This window comes from Cupressus sempervirens, chromosome 3 (genome assembly GCF_028749045.1).
Source record: "Cupressus sempervirens isolate cs-2001-9-10 chromosome 3, ASM2874904v1, whole genome shotgun sequence".
Classification (NCBI taxonomy): domain Eukaryota; kingdom Viridiplantae; phylum Streptophyta; class Pinopsida; order Cupressales; family Cupressaceae; genus Cupressus; species Cupressus sempervirens.
The window spans coordinates 474,979,603-474,988,030 of NC_143120.1; the positions used below are offsets into that span (position 1 = coordinate 474,979,603).

Genomic DNA, 8,428 nt, shown 5'->3' on the forward strand with positions numbered 1-8,428 from the left:
TCTCCTTGGTGATTTGGGATGTTACGCACGGAGGGATGGCTAGGATCCATAATGATTTAATGATGCTATTAACAGTTGGGAGGAACCGTGCACTTAGATAATTATGTTTGATGATATGGTTATCTCCTATGATGATGTATCATGTATGATTTGCGGTTTCATTTATGTTATTGCATCATGGATTAGAGTTAGTATGATGATGTAGTTTATTTACACGAATGTATATTCTTTTAAGCCTTTCATATCCTATGGCATGTATAGTAGATGATTGAGCAATCGAAAACGTAATTACTTAAAGGACACTTGTATATTGTTTAAGTATGTTGGATGTATCATGAGGATGTGATGTTAGATGAATAGTTAATTTAGATGTAATTCAACGTTAGGGATCCATGAAGAATGTAAACTATTATGAATGTTATGTTTACTTTCACTTGTATTGTTGTTATTGCTTCCGTTATCATATGTATGATGTAGATGATTTTACTTTCATGTTTTAAAAAAAAATGCTACCAAACTTAGTAAAACTTTAAGTTAATTCTTTGGATTCCTTGGCAGGGCATTACAAATATACCTAATTTGCTACTTGACATTGTTTAGCAGTTGCTAAGATTTCCTGCATCAATATAAAGCCAATCTGCCCAAGCAATCCAGGCACCCAATTGCCTTCTACATTGTGGAATTGAATGTAATATAGCATAAAAGCTATCTAAGAAGCAAAATATAATTTATGTAAATATGACGAAATTTATAAACCTCTAAAACTTGTACCCTGTTTCTAGGACAGGAAGTTACAATGCTACATACAACAAGTGGAAGAAAATATATAGTAATACCAATGATAAAAGTCATGATAGTTTATGAAATTTGTGAGCAGCCATAGAAATATATAGGGAAAACTAGAAAATGTTGTCAGTCCGATCAATAAATTGTCTCATTAACAAAATAACAAAACAAAGTACTGTAGAGTAAAATTGCAGGTGGGCATTGGCCAGATTACTTGTAGAAATGACCTCTACCAGAGAGAGCAGGGTATGCAGGAATTTACCTTGGCATTGAAATCAGAATTTTCTAGGGGGTGTGGGAATTTACCAAGCTCCCTTGTGAATCACATCCTAAATTCGCCTCCCAAGCCTTGGGCAAGATTAGGAATACCAAGTTTGAAGCTCCTGGACAGAATGGAACCTAGAACATGAACCTAGCCTTTATTAACTGTGAATTATCTTACTCCGCAGATCTAGACCCAATCACATTTAGTAATAGGATGAATGAAGCCATGTGTTCATGTAGAAGCCATAACTTAAAAGATTATCCCAAATATCAAACTTCATCAATTATAGAAAAAACAAACTTAATTTCTCAATAATACAAACTATCAAAGGGAGAAAACTACAAAATATAGATTAAATTCATTATACAAGACATAATCTCCTGCAGAAAACTTGGAAGGCAAAAGGGAAGCAAGGAAAGGAGGGGAATTCATAAAGATATACACTGAGGATGATTTGCTCAACTTAAATGACATCAAAATATACAAATTATGTAGCAAATAGTAAATACAAAGTGTACTGGATGAGGTGTTATTGCCAACTCCTTTGGATGCTGCTCCAACATAATAGTACTGGCTCGACCAGATGTGTCTCACAAGAATCTATGTGTTTTTCATTCCAAAGCATAACATTATTTGCAGAACATTACCACGCCAATCAAAGCTCCTACATGCTCCTTAACTCCCATATTCTTCTTCTTTCAAGAAACTAGAAGTAATAAGCTAGCTATCAAGCCAGTAGCAACAAACAAAGCAAGAAAATGCAAAGCTAACAGATCAGAAGAGGACTAAAAATCATCAATGCCAGGAGCTTCTCAAACCAGGTGGATCTTTAAATAGATACTTTAATATCTTGAATTTGGTGACTAAAAGAAGTGAAACTGCATCTACAGAGCTCAAATAGTGACTCGAATTCCATCTACAAGGTGTGAAGGAAATGGCTCAGTGAAAACATGAATATTCTATTTTAGAGGTGGAATATGTTGCTTAATCAATACCAAAATTTAAATCCACTACAATAAGTAATGAGTCAATTAATATTCTAACTCACAGTTTCAAAAATAAAATACAATATAAAAAAGTTTAGTAATAACATTTTTATCAAATTACATCATGGAAGCTCAGGCTATTTTATATGTTGTGGAACAGTGTTGCTTGGGGGATGGAGTAAGATTATCTATGAGTCTGATTCACAGGTGGTGGTGAACATGCTTTCTTCGCAAGAGCTTGAGGATGTTAGTTGGCAGCTGGCCACTGTTGTTAAGCAGATTCTTTTCTTCTCTTCCTCTTTTCAGTTCATTAGGTTCACATATATTCCTCGTGAATGGAATAGAACTGCTGATTGTTTAGCCAAATGGGCTTCTAGTCATGATCCGGGTTGGAATATTAGAGATAGGAGGCAACTGTCCTTTGAGATGGTGCAAGAATTTGATGATCTTGTTGCTCAGGATCGAGCTCCTTGTTGAGCTCTCCTTGTTGTATTCATTTCTGTCTTAATAAATTTGTACCCCTCTTTTTGCAAATTACATCATAATTAGAAAAGATTGTAATAACTAAAAAACTATATTATGCTCAGAATTTCAAATCAACAACTGTGATAAAGAAAAACTAAAATAAAATAAAAAGTAAACTTAATTGTTATTCAATATAAAAATCCATAGGAAACGTAAGACTGAAAAGAATGATCATGGCCAGTGAATCTTAAAGAGGGGGCAAATTCAACCCCTCCTAAATAAAATAAAACGTTTGTATTAAACAACAATATCATTTGCATATTAGTTGATTCATTGCAAGAACTGATTCTAAAGTCATCATAATTAAAATTTGTTCTGCCCAGATTGGAAGAAAGGAAAAACAGCTGATCAGACAGAGAAGACTAAAGCCCTAGCCTATCAGCTAAAGATGCACTAACAAGCATCTTAAAACCTCATGGAACAATGGATAATGGATTTAACCAATAAATATATCAACTAAATTGTTTCTCTTAATAAAAGAACATCATTGGAATGACCAAAAATGTAAAACATTTAATGCAGCTAATGGTTCCATTATTCTAGGCTTTTCTACACGTAGGAGATTAAAGCCCACTCATCATAATACATGGTTTTTGTAAATAGAGCTAAGGCCTACAACAAGACCTGCGTTCTCACTATATTAGTGAAATAAAAATGTTCCTAACACCACTGATTTATAAGAATACACCCAATTTTCTGTTTGAGATTGTTCAGCAGTCGCTAAGAATTCCACTGTAAATGCAAAGGACAATCTGCCCAATTGCCTTTTAGATTGAGATTGTTTAGATTGTGGAATTGATTGCCAAAAATATTTTTCTGGAAGCAAAAGAATGGCCAGAGCTGCAACTGCACCTCCTATACAATGGTCCACAAACATAATGGATTAATTCTGACATCTGATGGAATCAAAGAAGGGAGAATTACTTTCTACATGGAATAATCTTAGATCTCTACTAAATATTAAAGGCAACTTTGAATGTAATATAGCATAAAAACTATCTAAGAAGCAAAATATTTATATGTAAATACGACAGGAAACTTATAAACCTCTAAAACTTGTCCCGTGTTTCCAAGATAGAAAGTTACAATGCTACATACAACAGGTGGAAGAAAATTTATTGTCTCATTAACAAAATAACAAAACAAAGTGCAGTAGAGTAAAATTGCAGGTGGGCATTGATCAGATTACTTGCAGATTTGACCTCTACAAGAGCAGGGTATGCGGGAATTTACCTTTATCTTGAAATCAAAAATTAACAAGCTCCCTTGTGAATTTGTTATGCTAAGTATCGCCTCCCAAGCCTTGGGCAGGATCAGGAATTGAACCTGGAACAAGAATATCACAAAAACCTCGCCTATCAAATCAGGGGACTCGAATTGCTAATGATTACAAAAACATAGCCGCTGCTTCTGCTTTCGCAAAGTACAAACCCTCAGTCATTATATTAATCTTTTGAATAGAAATATATATACCTGGAACAAGAATACCACAAATCAGCATAATTGAGACTTTGAAGAAATGCGGAGATAAGTTCGGAGAACAAACCCTCAGTCATTACGTTCTAGGAAACGTAGGGTTTCTTATATAAGGACTTGGCTATAACGGTAATAATGCTTTTTTTATCAACCGTAATAGTGTTTTTTTCAGCGGTAATACTGGCTTTATGGGGCAAGAAAGTCGTTGGCATGGCTCCATTCCATTGAATATGGATGAAGGCACACATTTAATTCAAAGCTTTAACAATGATAATAATGTTTTGTATAACGATAATTTTGCACCTGACAGAACCATTGCAGCTGTTTTTATAACTAAGTTTTTCTTATAACGATAATGTAACTGTCAGAGCCACTGCAGCTGTTAATGCTGGTGCTTCTTTTCGCCATGAATGAAGCAGAGCCATTGCAGGCTTGGAGTTCGTTTTTACGCCGAAGGTGTACTAGACTGGGAGAAATTGGTTGACTTCTACATCAACGGTCAGAGATATAGAAGAACGTAATGAGGGGAAGAAATTATTAAAATTATTTATTGTTTTTTCTAATTAAAATATAATAGTCAATTACTATTTCATTTTAAAATATTTTGTTATTTTTATTTTTATATAATTTTTTTTAAAATATTTTGTTTGTAAATTTATTTTTCTTATTATTGAATGTGGTGTCTTGTTATTTATGAAATAAGTTTGGAACTATGATTTTTTGGTTTTGTTTTGATAGAACCAATAAACCTTTAAGTGAACCACATGATTTCAACAATTCATAGCCTATGATATTGACAAAAAGTAATTTGACTTTCTCACACTAATTATGTTAATTTCTATTTTTTAAATTTAGTCTTTCCTTAAGTTTATTTAGAATTTATTTTTATAATGATACATGATTGTTCTATTATTTATTAGAAATTATTGCATATAATTATATTTATAATCAATCATATAATAATAATAATTTTTTTTTTTTTTTTTTTTATTAAGGAAAATAGGTTTTGAAGGGGTCCTGAAACCCTTTACAGATCAAATAATATTCAAAGAAGCCCAAACAAAAAATACAGCATTCTAAAGGTGAAACAAGTCGCCCACCAAAAAAAGGGTGGCCTCACAGATAACATAGTGCACTACTACCACCTTAATAGGTTTTGAACGGGATCCTGAAATGCCATGGTTACAAATCCTAAACCATGTCAAACTACCAAAAAATAACAAGCCAAAAAGGCCAACCAAAAGAGGCAAACAAAAAGGTACATCCTCAAACAAAACAAGTGAGCAACAGGTTCAGAAAACTGAGCCTCAAGATTTACATTTCAGTCTCATCTTTTTAGAGCGTAAAGACATATCAAACGATGGATTGGAGGACTTGACCTTTTTTCCTTTTATTGTTGTTCATCCATCCTCCACCAGCCAAGCAACCTTTTGCCATGCAAAGTCATCCACACCACAAACTGCCCCCAAAACCCTCGCAACAAGAGTACCACCACCACTTGCAATCTGGACCACAGCAGTAGAAGGGACAACTCTGACTTGAGACAGAGCCGCAAGTGGGGCAACAATCGTATCAATAGTTGCAACATCTAAGGGAGGGACAACTGTATTGGTCACCACCATAAGGGTAACATTTAAATTATCAAAAGTAGCAATAGAATCCTCCACCAAAGAATCTTGAGAAGAATCACCTAGCCCCTCCCCAGTAGAGGGAGCTTTCTAAACTGTGTAGTGATTGTCTGAAACCCCTGTCCACTAAGAAGGTGACTTCATTGATCTAAAGTTTTTGGAGGAGCAACGCGCAGCAAGGTGGCTGGTCTTACAGCATTTCCTACATCTAAAGGGAATTCCTTCATAATCAAGAAGTTGAATCCAAGCGCCATTAGGAGAGGTCATTAATCATTTTTGGGAACCTCTTTGAGATGTCAATCTCCACAAGGATACGAGCATACATCGTCTAAAACACGTTGGAAGACGTAGTATCAACCAACAAAAAATCGTCGAGAGCCTCCCTCACAACCTCCAATATAGAATCTAGCCATAAGTGAAGGGGAAGATTAGGCAACCTTACCCATGGATGAATCTCATTAAAGGATTTAATCAACTAATCAAAATCCACATACCAAGGTTTGGCCATCAAGGGGAATCTCTCCTCCCAAAAGAAACCACGTCGAAGGGTGACATTTCAATATCAGTAGTAGCAAATTTCACAATGAAAAAGCCCCTTGCCACTAGGTAAATCTGGACTAAATCTGAAATAATAGGCTCCCAGAATTTGAAAAACCATGCATGCAGATCTGACAAAGAGGGCCAAAAACCCCTAAAACAAAAAAATGGCAGCTGTAAAGGAGAAGTCATCCACATAAGTAGAAATCTCATCAACAATATTAGACTCTAGATTGACCATAATGGGGTTACTTACAACAACAGGCTCAACAACATGGAGCCCTGAACGCACAGCCTAACCACCAAGACTAACCTCATAGGCTGCCACATCTACATAAGAAATGGTAGATCCACCCGCAACACTTGGGGAATGGATAGCCTCCCCAATAGGAACCACAAAAGAAGCCCTAGCCCGTAATGCGATAGAGACCCCGCCCCCCCCGACCCCCCCCCAAAGGGAAAAGTGTAAAACCCTTCCCCAAAGGTCGCCTGAGAAAGGGCTAGAGAAGACCAACATGCATGCCTAGCAACATCACTGCCAAAGGAAAAACCCAATCTGATGAAGTGGGAGCAGAAGTTGACATGGGAGCAAAAGTTGGGGCGGAGATGAATGTGGGTGCCATTCTCCTTGTGAATAGTTGCCTTTCTTAAAAATGTTACTTGTGAAGTTATCTTTCGATTAATCTCAATATTTCAAATCTTTCTTCTTTCTATTTTTATTTTGTAAGGATAATAAAATAAGTTTATTATTTATTAAATTAGAAAGTATATTTTTAAAATAATAAACATCATTTAATGGTTAGGATTTACATGATGGTTAGAGTTAGGATTTTAATTAGGGTTAGAGTTTAGGTTTAAGAGTAGGACTAGGACTAGAAGTAGGATTACAGTTAGGATCTTAGTTAAGGTTGAGGTTTGAATAATTGTTATTGTTCTTGTTATCATTATAATTAGGACTAGGGTTTAGGATTATGATTATGGTTAGGTTTAAGGTTTATATCATCATTAGGATTAGGTTTTGATTAGGATTAATATTTAGGGTTAGGATTAGGATTGGGCCTAAAGTTTGTGTTATGGTATTGTTTAGGATTTAGGTGTAATTTTTGAGTGAGCGTTAGTGTGAGAGATAAGGTTAGGTTAGGATTGTGAAAAGGGTTTATGATTTTATGGTTAAGTAGTTATATCATGGTTAGGGTTAGAATTGTAATTAAAGTTAAGGATAGGATTGGGGCTTAAAAATTAGGGTCTTTATGGTTAAAGTTGGGAAATTAGTTTACTTTTATGTCATGATAATGGTTAGGATTGTATTTAGAGTTTAGGATATGATCTTGTTCAAGATTAGGATTAGGGTTTACCATAAGATTAAGGTTAGGTTTATGATTTATATCATAGTTTTAATTAATGTTAGGCAAGGGTTTTGGATAGGATTGATATTCATGGTTAAGGTTAGGGTAAGAGTTTAGGTTTACACATTGGTTATTGTTTGGATTGAGTTTGTAGTATAAGTTATGATATTGTTTACAATTATTGTTTAATGTTTGAATTGATATTAGTGTTACAGTTAGGTTGGGGTTAAGATTGCATATAGGGTTACAATTATAGTTAGGATAAGGGGTTACATCATGGATAGTATTATGGTTAGGGTTAGGATTTTTTTTTCTTAAGTTTACAGTTTATGTTAGGAATGAGGCTAGATTTAGGAATACAATTACTTTTATGGTTAAAGTTAGCATTAGGATAGTGGTTTAAGCTTATCTTATAATTAAAGTTTGGGCTATGTTTACAATTTGGGCTATCATCTTGTTTAGGATTACAATGATGTTTAGGATTCCAATTTAATATTTGTGATAAGATTTAAGGTTAATGTTTATATTAATGTAGATTGACTATCTTCCTTTTAAGATGAATTTTTAATAAATAATAGACTAAATTATTTTCTTACTTGACCTTGAATATCACTTCGGCGTACCTATTACACCCTAAGGTGCAATTGCTAGTCCTAAATATTGTGGAGTTTCTATTTGGGTTCTTTTTATTATTATTTTATTTTATTTCTACTATGCTCACTTTTTTTATAAGTTTAAATCTTTAATCTTTTTAAATCTATTTTATTTAATTTCATGTGATATTTAGTACACTTCTTTTTTAATTGTTATTTATTTTATTTTTCTTAGTTTTTTAATATTTGATTTTTTCATTCTCACTTTTTAATTCTATTTTTTCAC

The 8,428-nt window shown here is 34.0% G+C and overlaps 1 long non-coding RNA gene across 1 annotated transcript; it reads right to left on the bottom strand.

Annotated features, from left to right (window-relative positions):
* Positions 1–3,118: 3,118 nt before the first annotated feature.
* Positions 3,119–4,126, bottom strand: LOC149567211 (uncharacterized). The gene is made up of 3 exons (XR_016361617.1): positions 4,036–4,126; positions 3,796–3,888; positions 3,119–3,417 (listed from the first exon to the last, which is right to left on the bottom strand). It is a non-coding gene; the product is annotated as an uncharacterized LOC149567211 (long non-coding RNA).
* Positions 4,127–8,428: the final 4,302 nt, after the last annotated feature.